The sequence below is a fragment of the Oxyura jamaicensis genome, chromosome 1 (assembly GCF_011077185.1).
Source record: "Oxyura jamaicensis isolate SHBP4307 breed ruddy duck chromosome 1, BPBGC_Ojam_1.0, whole genome shotgun sequence".
In the NCBI taxonomy this organism is placed as follows: domain Eukaryota; kingdom Metazoa; phylum Chordata; class Aves; order Anseriformes; family Anatidae; genus Oxyura; species Oxyura jamaicensis.
In genome coordinates, this window is record NC_048893.1 from 98,795,280 (window position 1) to 98,809,783 (window position 14,504).

Genomic DNA, 14,504 nt, shown 5'->3' on the forward strand with positions numbered 1-14,504 from the left:
TTACAGGTTTCAAAGGAGACAGGGGTTTGTGCAAGAAATACGGCAGATGGACACTGGCTGAGAAGCAGGCAGCTACCAGGAAATGGGAAGAGAATGGTGATCATCATGATAAACACTAGTCTCACACGTGCTGTTAAATTATTAGGTTTTAAAACTAATTTACCTAGTGGATTAAACAGGTTAAAGATGGCTGATATATTGATTTTGTTTAATCTTAAAAAGAATCAATTTAAGCTAGGCTCATGTTTCAGTTTTAAAACAATTTAAGTGTATCTACACAGGAGTTTTGCACCACTTTAAATTAATCTTGAACTAATTTAATTTGGGCTGGTATAATGTTTTGGACAGGAAAGATTGCATAAAATACTTAAAAGTAAGAAGAAATTGGCTTTAATCCCAAATTAATGATCAGATTCTGCCTCTAGTTACTGGTATGTCATGCCACATTAAAATTAGTGAGAACTTCAGCCAAAGCTTTGTCTTATTGAAAACCACTGTGTGTTTTTTTTTAGTATAAACTCATCCAGATAACAGATGATCAGCTGATGAATGAAAACCTCTGGGTTTTGTTTGTTTGTTTGTTTTTAACCTGTAGATAGATCATCAATTAAATGCTCCCAAATTGTTATGTGGGTATCAGAAAATTCCATAGAATGGAGAAGAGAAAAAGACGATTTAAAAAAAGCCTGTGTGTTTTAATTGCTATTTGGCCTTTTCCTTGGTTCCTTTTAGTCCTTACGTAGAGAATCTTTCCATTTCTGAAAATCAGTGAAATGATTCTGAATCTGCTGTGCTCCTGTCATCTCTTCTGAAGAATGCATAAGTGTGTTGCAGTGTTGAGTGAATATCCCCCTCCTGGGAATTGTTCAAGGAAGCTTGGTCCTGATTTCTTTCAAAAAAGAGACCTGTAGTCTAAGTGCATCCTAGGTAAGAACAGAGTCCTTCAAATTCTATGTTACTTTTTCAAGCCAGAAAAGAGTAAAGGGCATCCTTACTTTCTTGTTACTGCCTAAGGGTAGGCCATTTCCTAGTGGTCTGAGGTCTAATCTTAAAAGATGTATACATGTTAGTAGTATATAGCATCTTTCAGGTGCATTGGAACTAACAAATAACACGATACATTTACACTGAATTTGTTCCCAGACATCCTCATGTCCACCTTTAGTGGTTTAACCCGGCCGGCAGCTAAACACCACACAGACATTCACTCACCCTCCCCCCTTCTTCTCTGGGATGGGAGAGAGAAACAGGAAAGTGAAGCCTGTGGGTTGAGATGAAGACAGTTTATGAAGATAGGAAAATAATGATAATAATAATAGTACTACTAATAATAATGTGTACGAAACAAGTGATGCACAATGCAATTGCTCACCACCCGCTGACCGATGCCCAGCCCAACCCCAAGCAGCCGGCCCCCTCACCCTGGCTAGCCACCCCTATTATCTTGTTCAGCATGACATCAGATGGTACGGAATACCCCTTTGGCCAGTTTGGGTCAGCTGTCCTGGGTCTGTCCCCTCCCAGCTCCTGCTGCACCCCCAGCCTGCCCCCTGACAGGACAGAACGAGAAGCTGAAAAGTCCTTGGCTTGGTTGCTCTGCAACAATTAAAACATCAGCATGTTATCAGCACTCTTCTCATCCTAATCCAAAACATAGTACCCTTCCAGCTACTAGGAGGAAAATTAACTCTGTCCTAACTGAAACCAGGACACCACCCAAGAATGCATTCCTCGCAAAAATTCAGGATTACGACTTCTTAAATATATTGGTGGTTATTATAGAAACTCCTTGTTAAGAATTCATGATTTTTTTTTCTTTTGTTCAAGGGCAAGAACATAAGGGCTGCTTGATAAATCTTAGCAATAATAAAGATCAGTACTCATGAGTATATTTATTGCTGTTTGTATACAAAAAATATAAAATGCTATCTCAATTGCTGTAAAAAGTGTTGATGAGGCCCATTTAATTCATGGATATTGCTGATATTTTAATTCTGTGGTGGTGTTGGGATGATAGAAACATCCATCTCTCTGAATTTACGTTTGCAGTAAAATGAGAACCACTAGAAATATGCTTTAAGAGCAAGTTTGCTGCTAGTTTACAATAGCAGAATCCTACTTTCACTTGCTTCATAATGAGAAAATCCTCCGTTTAAAAATTCAGACCTGTGGTTTATAGTTTGTCACAAATGCTGGAAAAATAATGTTGCAGATAAAATTGTGTGCCAGTGCCCCTAGTGCACAACATTACAGAATAAATATGGATGTAGCAGGCTTGGTTTTAACTTAATTTTAAACAATTTACTGTAGCAGGACCTGCTGGGGATATTTGTCATCTGAATCACCCCAAAAGTAAAAAGGGCAAAAAAAACATCAATACTGGGGCCAGAAGGATAATTTTCCTTTTAGGCTCTTTCTTAGCGCCCGTAAAAAGATATTTTCTTTGGTAAGGAACAACTGAAATTACTTGAAATCACATAGGTACAACAGTCATATTTTTCAGATATGTTTCCGTATCTGGAAACCAAGTGTAATGCATCTTCTCCACCTGAAGAAACTGAGAACTTCTTAAAGAGATAACATTGCAAAACTATTATCAAATAGTTTCAACTTTCTAAGCTGCTTTGGAGGCAACCAAATGTTAAACCATATGGGCAGAATTCTACTGTCAATATCACACATGCTACTTTCTGAAAATTAATTTAAAATATGTTATGGGTCAGAGCGTTTAATTGATGCTCTGTGGGCTTTTTTCCATATTCTAAAATGTGCTTTACTCCAGATATCCCCACTTGCTGCAGATGGTCAGGCTTCAAAAGGGGCTTGATTTGGCCAATGAGTGGCTTGCCAAGCACATTTCTTAGACATCAATTTCAAGGATTGATTTTCTCCTTGTAATTGACTTTCTCCCTGTCTCAAGTGGCATGAAATTCACTTCTGATGTGAGCTCTTTCTGACCACCACATAAACGTGTGTATAGACATATATATATATTTAATGCATCACAGTAAGCTGATGTGTGTTCAGTTTGTCATGAGGGAAGCATGTATAGTTATCAGTGATGATGCAAACTCTGAGTAAACTGTGAGTAAAATAAATTAAAGACAAGCTGGTATAAACAATGAGAGAAAGTTCACCAGAGAACCAGATGCCTGGGCTGAGTTACTATGGCTCTGCCTCCACCTTTCCAGCTATGGCCTCTTTCAGTAATAAAGCACATCATGTGACTTCTCTTTTCCTACAGCCAGACCAATCAGAAAAAGTGATTTCCAATAGTTACAGTCCCTCACTTGAGATGTTATTAATGTATGTAACTTCCTCAGAAACCTTATGCATGCCTCATTCAGTACCAGTAAGAATAGCTTTCTGGTTTATTGGACTTGGTATCCCACTTTTTCGTAACCTTGTTGTACTTATACCAGTTTGTCAGATTTTAAACCCTTCTTATTGAGTTAGTTGTATGATCTTCTCTTGTCAAATACCAGTTGTGAAATAGTTGGGGTCAAGCCATAAAAGAAGTCAAATGCAATATTCCATGCTGCAGAAGTATTATGTATTTATTTTCAGTGTCTCTTCAGCCCTAAGTCAAGGAATCATAGGCCTAGGCAAATAAGCCATTAGTGGCAGCTGAACTAAGACACTGGAAAGATAACTCCAGCTTAGTTTAATATGAATAGAAGTTATGTTTTTTTTCCCCTGCTTCCCTTCCCTGAAATGGAAGTCTGGATTTTATTTTATTTTTAAATTTTATTACTTTTTCTTCTGCATGGAAAAGAATCATATTAAGGCTTTTGGGAAGAAAACCATTATCTTGCTGTCCTTTTCTTCCCCAAAAATCTGAAGCCCGAGAAAGAGATGGAGGGCTTTGGATTGCCCTTTGGCATCAAATGCTGGAAGTAAAGTGTGGTTCCATCCTCTGACCTTGGGGCTTTATACCCACCTCTTCTCCCGCCCCCATCTGAGGATGTTCCCCTGGCCACTGGCATCCCAGCTACACTCCTCCACCCACCATAAATCTCACCAGCTGACACTGTTTTTTTCTGTACCATGAATAGTCACAGGGAAAGGAAATTAGAAACCCTGGTAACTTGCTTCTCAAGTGGATAGCCTACTCACTGGAGTAAGTAGTATTTTAGTGTATCAAACAGGATGAGAGTTGCAGCTGCAGGCCATGCAGGGTGCCAGTTTCATCCCTTTGTTTAAAGACAAATGCCTTTGCCTCAGGTGTATGTTTATCCCCTTAGACTAATGGGATCATTCCACTGTATTTTGGGGAAGAATACTCATTTTAAGCAAGCTTCGTGTCTCTGCAGCTCTATATCCTGCAAATTTTACATCAGAAAAGGACGATTAATAAAGCTAGTCTACTAGATGAAAGGGTTGCCCTCTCCCCCCCCTCCCAATAACAAGAATGCAGGGCAAAGGTGTTTTCCTGGAAACTGAATATGAGTGTAATCTGAGGCAAAAGAAGGAATGGAGTTGATATTTTCCATATTTCTCTACTGGATTTCCATGTGCAAGCCACCTGTGTAATACATATGCAATTTCTTCATAGCTTCCCGGATGTATCAGACTACACAAGAGCCAGGAGCCTAGGGACCAGATCTCTACTTGCACATCTGTATAATCTTTACATGCCTGTTGAGTATTTGAGTGAGATTTCTGGAACTAATTCAAACAGGATTACAGCCTGTATAGAAATCTCAAGGGAGAAGACAAAGGCTGTAAGTCAGATAAATTTTTCCAAAGATAAAGTCCCCAAGAAAAAAAAAAAAAAAAAGTAGCCCATGTGATACTGCTGACCTTGTTCCTTGAGCGAAATTTTACCTAGCAGTTTGGTGTCTCAAAACTTAGTTGGTGCTTCCTGACCCTCTGCATTTCTTAAATGAGTTTAATTTGAGGTACTTAGTCATGGAGATTACAGAAAGGTAAAACACTAAATAATGTAGATAGGAGGTTGTATTGCATGTAAGGAAAAAATTGAAAATATTATTTTGGGCAGAGATTTAGCAATGAAGGAAAAAACCAACAACACCTATTTGGTAAAGTGTAAGTTTATTGTATTGTAAGAATTCCCATTCATGTCTAGAAAACCCAAAGACAGGGAATCAAAAGAACTGTAGACCTAGAACTATAGGAATATTTTTAAAATAATTCAATTTTAATTTAATTTATTTATGGCACGTTCAATCTCATGTTTCAAACATTTCACACATTTTAGGGCATTTTCTTCTTCCAATAGAGGGTAACTGAATTGATCAGTTCTGTTCTGCGTGTTTCTGAAATTGTTGCTGTTTGGAACTAATACATTGCAACTGTATGACAGCTTCTAAATGAGACCAAAAATAAATCAAAGGTTTGAAGGGTTGCCTTGGGCACCTACAGAGGCTGGATGATTAAGTGAAACTGAGTGAATAATACATGGTGAATAATACACTCAAAAAATTTTATCCTTATTTTCCCCTCTAGTATTAGAGAAATTGCAATCTAATCATGATTTCTATAAATTTGTCATTCGTCTCACTTGGCTTATTCTTTGAATTAAGATGTTTTGTTATTTTTATTTTATAAAGAGGTTTTAGCTGCTACTGAATTGCACAGAAATTTGCTGTAGTGATAGCTGTTAGTGACTGATGGCTCTGTCCTATAGTTGTAATTCTCTTTGACTAGGTACGAATTAGGATAGATAGCAATAAAAAAATAATGTTTTGATTAATGGCTTTGTAGAATATACAGGTTTATGCAGGGTGAAATTAATGAAATTGAGCTTTACCAATACTAGTATCTTCTGAAAACACTAACCCAATTGTGTGATCAGAAGCTTTAAGTTCTACAACTTTAGCATTTTTGTTTACATTTAATGCACGTAAATTTGCTGGTCATAAACATGGCCTGAATTGTTTGTTCTGCCACTGGAAAAGGCCACTGAGATGTTCTTTGGTTCGTATCTTCTGGAAGCAAACTGTCTACAAGCACCAGCAGTATGCCCTTTCTTCAGTGTAGATTAGTAAGGCTTGACAGCTCTGTTAGATGAAGGTAGCAGTAAGGACTCTGAAAGAGTTAGTGGCTAAACTATTAAAAGATCTGATCTGATTAAAAATCTGATTGGATGATTTTTTTTTTTTTTTTGCTTGTTTGTTGTTTGATCCTATTCATTTACGGTTACGATTATGTGGTGCCACAGGCATGCCAGACATTATATAGGCAGACAGTAAGACAGGGTCCTGGCCCCAGAAAGCTTGCAACTTGATTTAATATTCCCTCAAAGTCTGGATAAATGTCAATGTATGGCATAACTTTATACATTCTTGGGGAGGCAGTCAACATAAGCTGCAACTACATTATATGTGCATTAGTTAAAGTTCAGTGTTCTCTTAGTTTTTTGCTCCAGGCTGAGAACAGTAAGTCAATATTTTGTTATCATTGGGAGTACAGCCTCAGAAGCAGTGCAGTCCTGATTTTAATATTGATTTCTCCATTGTATAAGAATTAACATGCGTCTTGCTCCCTGAATCACAGATCTTATTTCCTGCATATACTTCACAGAAGAGCTTTGGAATAGCAATGAGCAATTTAGCATTTTACCTGTTTAAAATGGGGCTGGGCATATGGAAAGCACATAAAATGTAGAGATAAATGTTTTCCCCAAACTTTATCATAAATGTATATTAGCTACAGAAATAAGTAATGTTTCTGGTTTGACACAGAAATTGACACAATTCGGATGAATTTGTGTGAGTTACCTCAAAACCTGATTTATGAGCAAAATTGCAATGAATTTTTAATCTATTTATTCATTTATGAAAAGAATGCTATGATGCAACTCTAATGCGCATTGTTGATGTGACAATCTTTGGTAATATGGCTTTTTTCTCAGACACTATCAAAATGCAGTATACTGGAGAGGAACAGATTAAGAAAATTCTATCCCATTCCATTTGAGATTGAGTTATTCCTGAAAAGTATTTGATGGTAGAGCTGGCATTTAAATCATTGTTATATATGATATATATTCTAGGATCCTTTCGTGAAATATAATAGTCCTTATAATGAGACAGTAGTTGTAATACAAATTATCTGGTAAGATCATGTAATTTCTTGGTGCACTCTGTATTAAAAAATGTATCTCCCTGTTCTGGTACCCTTTTAGTTCTTTTGTAATTTATCAGTGGTCTAACAGCTTAAAAAACTAGACAAAATAGAATTGCAGCCCCCAGAACGTAGTCTGGTTTATTGCAATTCCTTCTCCCATTCCTGCTTGAACATCTAACCTCAGAGTGATAGAGGAAGAGATCAGATGGTAAAAATAAAAAGGCTTGTGCTAAAATCAACCGTTTTTACCCAAATCACATTCTCCCCAGGAGACACCAGCTGAATATTGCATCTGGAGGTAAGTACATTTGGGAGTCTAAGAGGTTCCCAAAGAGAATCCATTTAATGTTTCAGAGACCACAATGAGCTTTACTTAAATTACTTGTCAGAGATGTACGTCTGCAGGTTTGACTGTTGAATTTCCCCTTTATAACATAGCATTTTATAAGACAACGAATGCTGATAGTTTATACAGTTCAACATTTCCCTCCAATAATGTGTTACTACTGTAATTAGTGTTATTCTTTTGATGCATCCAAGCATAATTTTCTGAATATCTCCTTTGTTTTCGTTAGGTTGTCATGGAAATCAGGGAAATCATTGACTCGCAATGGATTTCCTTGAGGTTCAGCAGCTATGTAAGTAAACATGAAGCATTCTAGTTAGGATTGCTTCTACTAGACTATACAATGCTACCCTCTAGTTATTTTATAGTACAATAGCACCTTCCTTTAATTCTTTGTCCAGGTGTAACAGACAAAAATATTGTTAGTAAATCTGGAAAAATCAGTGTGGTTTTTTTGTGTGTAGTTTGGCTGTCAGAAAAATATTCGCTCTACTTCAGTGCACCTACTGCTGGAAGGAAAAGGGCTTTCCAAAGGGTTTGTCATTGAATTAGAGCTCAAGTTGTTGAAATTATTTGCTGCTGTGAGTGGACAACATTAACCTGCTGCTTGTCTTTCACTGCTGCAAGCTGTCAGAGGAAAGACGCTGAACAAATGCAGTCCTGCTGCTTTGGGAGCTGAACTGAACTGGCTATGTTGCATCCTTGACTCATTTGACTGACATTCATTCAGCTTTCAGATCTGAATCTTTTCAAATATAGCAACAGGAACCAAGATAACTGAGTCAAATCTACCTTATTATCTAGCTATGAAGTTGCTTAGCTTGAAAACACAGTAAAATGTTGACCTAATGAGCTACCAGTATGGGTGAGGATTGTGCAAACATAGATGTTTTCAGGTGTTTGACATAATTGATATCCAGGCATTTTGGTGTATTACTTTCTCTTCTGAGTCACATATTGCAACTTGTGATTGAAATCACCTTATACACTAGGCAAAGTTTCCCCCCCAAATAAGGCTAACACTGACTCCTTTTCCTGTTTGTCTCACCTCTCTGGATATACAAACATGGTTTGGCTCCTGTGTGACAAACAACCTAGGGCATAACCCCCATGGTCAGAAAGTGCTCAGTCCTTTACAACCTTTCAGCAAAATTAAATACATTGTTTTTTCTTCCATTATAAAAGCACAAAAGAATTTAACTGTTTATAATGCAATGCATTAATAATGTCAGTGGAATCATCAATAATAGGTTATAGTTAATCCACTAAAGATTTAAAATTTGGTTCTAAAGTTTACCTGAAGCTTCTCCAATCTATGTAAATCTTCTGGGATGCACAGTATTTTATAGGAATTTTCCCAGGTCTATCCTACATCCAGCTGGCCTGAAAGTTGGAGGGGAAAAATATTTGCTGGATGTTATTTCAGTGCTCAAGCCCCAGAGCTATTGGAAAATATGAATCACTGCAAAACTACCATGAATGAAATTATGAATAATGGGTGAACGTTTTCAAAAAATAAATATTTAGCTTGAACTTCAGATGAGAGGTTAGTGTGCATTGGTTCTCTGAGTTCCAACTGAGAATTAATCTAGTACTTAGTAACGGATTCTTAGAATGGATGGACAGCCTCAGATTTGCGTTTTGATAATTTCTCAAAAATGACAAAGTCTGTTTCTTTCTCTTAATTTTTAATTCCTAATGTAGAGAAATCTGGCCTTGCTACACTTAAAGCACATGAAAAATATGAGTGCTTTGCATTCATCCATCCTTGATTGTCATTTTGGCATAGGAGGATTGCATGGAAAAGCAGCAATCAGTTCACAAAAGAATGATCTCAAATTATAACAAATGGTCAAAGAAAGGAAGAAGACAGAGATTTGGAATTTGGCCTTTGTTTTTATTTTTCTATTTTTTTTTTTTTCAAAGCTTGGACATCTGTTAAGCTGAAAATCTTGTTTCTTTTTTGTCTTTATACACACATTGCCTCCTGACATAAATTAGAATAATATTCACGTAGGTGTGCTAATGGTAGGTCCAGAAGCAGGAAATGCAATACATCTGCACAGGCAAAGTTTCCAAGATCACTAGTGTTCACAAATAGATGATAAATTCAGTGAGGTAAGTTTTGTCTGTGATTTCAGATCTCTCTGAAAAGTCATGTTTTCTGAACGAATGCTACCTAGTCTACTGCAAAATCAATGTAAAAAGAGTACTTCTTGAAGTGTAAAGAATAGAAACTTTGTTCCCAAACTAGATCCAAGCAAAACTGGAACTTTCAGCTCATGATAACTCAGTGAATGAAGAAAGATCCAAATGTCACTTAATATGGCTATACACAGGAAACAGATTTTTGTTTAATATACCAAATGATGCAGTGGTATGTTTGCAAAAGTGGTGATGCATTAAGTGTTTTTAAAACCCAGCTGGCACCTCAAAGGAGTGGTAGAGTGAGAATGATGAAGGAGAATAGTCTCAGGAAAGCATGGGTACTCTAATGATTCCTTGTTCCTGGAAGAGGTGAGTTTCTCACTTCTTGTTATGCCTCTCCCAGTTCCTGGTAACAGTCCTGCCCCCACTTTTTCTCTGTATCTGAGGTTTCCCTTGACTGTTATATGACCTGATCTGTTTCTTCAGTATTAGTGAATTAAAAGAGTCTAATTTGCAAGTATTCCTCACAAACTTTAGCAAGTCTATTTAGCTCACAGAAAGCTCTTGTGGGTGATGGGGATATGCAGTAGCCAGAGCAGGGAGAGCAAAAGGAAAGGAGGTGGAGGAACTGGTAGCAATGAGCTATCAAATCAGTTCCCATCCTCTTGTGAGAACTCAAGAAGAGTTTTAGGAAATGTGGATGTGAATTGTAAAGGATGCTGGTATTAACAGCAAAATCACCTCAAGAGGTCCCAGCCACCTCCCAAGGGCAACAACAGTTCATTTCTTCTTTCTGTCCCCCCCTCCTGCCTTGCACACATTACAGTCTCCTGTTGGTTTTGCTGCCCTAACTTGTTCTTGTGGCTGTACTGACAATCAAATCACAGAAACTGTAATGACTATAGCTCCTCCAACTCTTTCAACTGAAGGAGGAAATTGTTAAAACATTTTTATCATTCCAGTGATCTAGGCTGCTGGCTTAGCCCACCAGAGGCACAACAGCGCAGTGTCTGAAAAACAGCATACATCTGTGTTTGGAAATGTCTAAAGCCGGTCCCTTACAAAAATTGATCCTACCAACGCAGTTCATCAGGCTGAAAAGCCTGCTAGAGGAGTGGTTTTGCAAAACTTTGATTTATTGTATCTGAAATGACTGGGACCACCTTCAGTTGAGAAATAACATAAAATCTTAAGAACAAATGTGTTGCATGTAGGTGCCCAAACAGTGGCAGAGGCCTGCAGAGCCGCTGCATGAGGCAATGCTGGGGCTGCCCCATGCCAGCCCCAATTGGCCCCAGTGGCCCCACCACGGGGCATGGCTGGGCCCGCAGCCAAGATGGCGGCGCCTTGCCTTGGGGGCAGCCTGGGGAAGGGAGGGCAAACACCACACGGCAGGGGGCGGTGAGGGGAGCGGTGTGAGGACATCCAGGGGAGAGGGGAGGAAGGTGAGGAAGTAGGTGCTCTAGGTGCCAGAGCAGAGATTGTCCTGCAGCCCATGGAGAGACCATGGTAGAGTAGGGGAGAAGTGTGAGGAAGGAGTGGCAGATTGGATGTAATTTGTAAGTCTAATTATAAAGAACAGAGCCAAGTTATAGGAAAGAGCCAAGACAGTTTGCAGATATAAGGAAGAATACCATGTGCCACCATCACATAGGCTGGCTGTAAAGCAAAACTGCTTTAGACAAAGTTAAAGACAAAGTCCAGGGAAAATAATGAGATGAAGTAGTGGGTATAGCCCACTTCTGCTTACAAATCTGAATTTTGATTGTAAATGGATCTTTCCTATTCATACGCTGAGCTTTTTTCCAGAGCCCTAAAAAGTACAAAAGAAGGTCCAAATTGTCCAATGCAGAATGTGAGAATATTTCTCCTTGTACCAGATGCTTTGGTTTCTAAAACATCATATATTCTTAATAATGATCCTAATGTTTGATGGATAATTCTGTCTTTCATTGGAGCTGCTTTTCAAAGCTCTCTTTTCTTCTACACCTAATGGACTCTTACACTGTCTATTGACCCTAGTAACCCCAATGACTTCTGAAAATCATTAGATCTGAAAGTAAAATAGGTAAGATAGAAAATAATGAAACCTTTTGTTACTGGTTTGCTTGTGTTTCTAAAAGATTCTGAATGTCGTTCAAAACTAAGCTTTCTAGACTGTAGTAGCACACAATCACAAATATACACAAAATTACATGCTAATATAGCATTACTACTACTAAAATATATGCAATTCTTTCAGTTGTGTTTTCTAGATTTTTTTTTGAAAAAGCTAATGGTTCTACATCAGAGCTTCATGGAAATCAAGGTAATGTTTCTTACTGTGTTCTTAAACTGGGTAATCCATGGTTTTCTATTTCTTTAACTCACAATAGTGTTTTAAGCATATGTGTTTACGAGTTGGCAGCCTTTTGAAAAAAAAAATTAATCTCAGATGAAACAAAACCATAATAATAAGAGTAATGAAGTACTGACTGATGGTTAAGTGCCTCAAGACAAAAATCTAACTAGCAGGCACTCTAGTAGATAAACACATATAAACAAAAGACAAAAAAAATCTGTGGAAGGAGCTATATGACTTTGTCAGTGGTTTAATATTCTACAAAGTGTGGATAGAAGAAAGCCCTGGCTGTGCAAAGTGATCAATAAGAGCTGATTCTTGCATCCACGGAGCTCAAGTGAAATCAGCAGGAAAGAAGCTGGCATCAGTGGATTAAATTGCAAAATCAAACCCTAAAGACTGACTGAGAAATTGTCTGAGGCTACTTTATGACAGTAAAATATTTTGATGCTGTGTTATTTGGCATGAGAGAAAATAATTAAGGAGTTATAAAGCCCTATGAACTTCATCTCTCCCAGTCCCGTAGTAGAATTTTAATTCTCATGCCAGTGGCAAAAAAATTATTTCCTGTACGCAGATGGAGCTGGGAGTCACTGAAACCCTCTAAGACCTCTACTTCCAAAGAAAGTGCAACCCAGCTTCTCTCTGGTCTTTCCTTGTTCTCTTTGCTTTCTGTTGTTTACTCTGCTAGTTTGCCTGAAGCTATTTGTTCTAGTTGGTTTGTATTTTGTTAGAGGATGTTGTTTAACACAGATTGTATCTTGTGTTTGCTTTTCAAATTCAAACACTTCACTATTCCTATTTAAAAATTGTCTTCAGTACCAAAAATTAGACAGTTTATCCTGAAAAATATCCCTTTGATTATGATCAAAATGATATGCATAGTTCGTGGAGTTTAAACCTGTCAGGAGAGTTCTAAGTATGTTGAATATTTGTTTGTGCTGTCTTTTAAACAATATTAACATATAGGTAAGGCAGTATCTATAGCAAATGGAACACACTATTTCCATTAATATTTTCCAAATACAGCAGTTTTGCCTACTCTAAAGAATATATATATGTATGCTTTAAATATTTATATATATACATATATATAAAATGTATAGAAACAAGCTTTAAAGGGGTGTTTTACCTGTTCCTTTACACTGGGGATTTGCAGTCTGTGGCTGTTGAGTGAAATGCAGCTGGAGAGTGGTTCAGCTACAGTTTCCTGCACTGCCTGGCCCTGGGGAGATTTCTGGCAGGGCTGCGTTCTGGGGGCTGCTGCTGTGTTTAATCCCAAGTGCAGTAAAAAGAGCTAACAGGAAGTGAAGGGACAAACCCTGCTCCTTTGCTCTGTGATTGAGCTGCATGGCAAACCCTTTTCCAGCCTACATGAAGGCAGTAAGACCATTAGGAACCAACCATCTTTTTCCTCTGAGCTACTTTAAGCCCTCTGTACAAATGTATGGGAGTACAGTGTTGCTGAAGCACACACCTCAGCTTGCTTCTACAACCACCGGTGCACTGCTTCAGTGTTAAATCTCTCGTAAATGCAACTTGTAGTGCTACAGGATAATTTTTACAGTCATGTCAGTTTATTGTTGTCATAAAAGGATTTAAAGAGAACTTTAGCTCCTCCTTTTCACTAGCTATTGTATTAGTATTATTGTATTCTTCAAATTCATCTAAGAGAATAGCAAAGACAGATAATGAAGCTTCAGTGTTTTATGGAAAAAACTTTTAAGAGGTAAATTTATGCCCTCCACCTGCTTTGCTGCCAGAGACATGCATCACTGATTAAACGTGAGGAAAAAATGATAGCATCTCTAAATAATAATAATAAAAAAGTAACAAATCTGAAGATGAGTATTTTAATAAAAAGGATTGTCCTAGGAAAATATCCTAAGGAAATGAACACAGGAAGGACAAGATGAGTGAAAGCCTTCAGCTTGCCTGACACGAGGGCAGGGGCTCTGCAGAGGCTGCCTCCCAGCATGAGCACAGCTTACCCGAGATGTGGTGATGGCAGCACCATGCTCAGCAGGGAGGAGGCCAGGTGTGGTCTCCACCATGCCAAGACCACCGCCATGCCGAGGCCTCTGGGTGCGGTGCGCAAGCCAAGCAACAGCTGCTTGGATAGGAATGTTACGTACAGGTTTCCCACATTAGGTTCATCTGTGCATACTGCCTTACTGTCTACCCTATTTTTAAGTTCTGTTGTGTGGTGTTGACGACCCTTTAAGTCTCATCTTAGGATGTAAACTTTTAGCTGATGTCAAGTTCTTGCTTTCTCTTGCAAAAATGCTGAAGTGTATATACGTCCTTCACCTCTTCTCCGTCTGCTGGTGCACCCGTAAAAATCAGAGGATTATTGTTACTGTAATTGTAAAAGAAAGATCAATAGTGTTAATAAATAGTGGTATTTACAATAAAGTAAATAGTAAATGAGACATGAAATAGGTGCTGGTTTTTGAGAAATAAGGGAAAATTTCATCACTGATAAATTTCAGCCCATGGGAAAAAAGGATGTTGGAGTAAACCTGACTTAATAACATGGACCAATGACCCACAATGACTCTCATGGCATGGCCAGCT

The 14,504-nt window shown here is 38.1% G+C and overlaps 1 long non-coding RNA gene across 2 annotated transcripts in view; it reads left to right on the plus strand.

Moving 5' to 3' along the window:
* Positions 1-14,504, plus strand: part of LOC118160562 — a 66,456-nt gene that overhangs the window by 37,158 nt on the left and 14,794 nt on the right. The window contains exon 5 of one of the 2 annotated variants that reach the window (XR_004747569.1): positions 7,668-7,730. This is a non-coding gene — a long non-coding RNA (uncharacterized LOC118160562). Of the gene's footprint in view, positions 1-7,667; positions 7,735-14,504 lie in introns of both variants that reach the window. The other variant, XR_004747568.1, reaches the window with a different exon arrangement.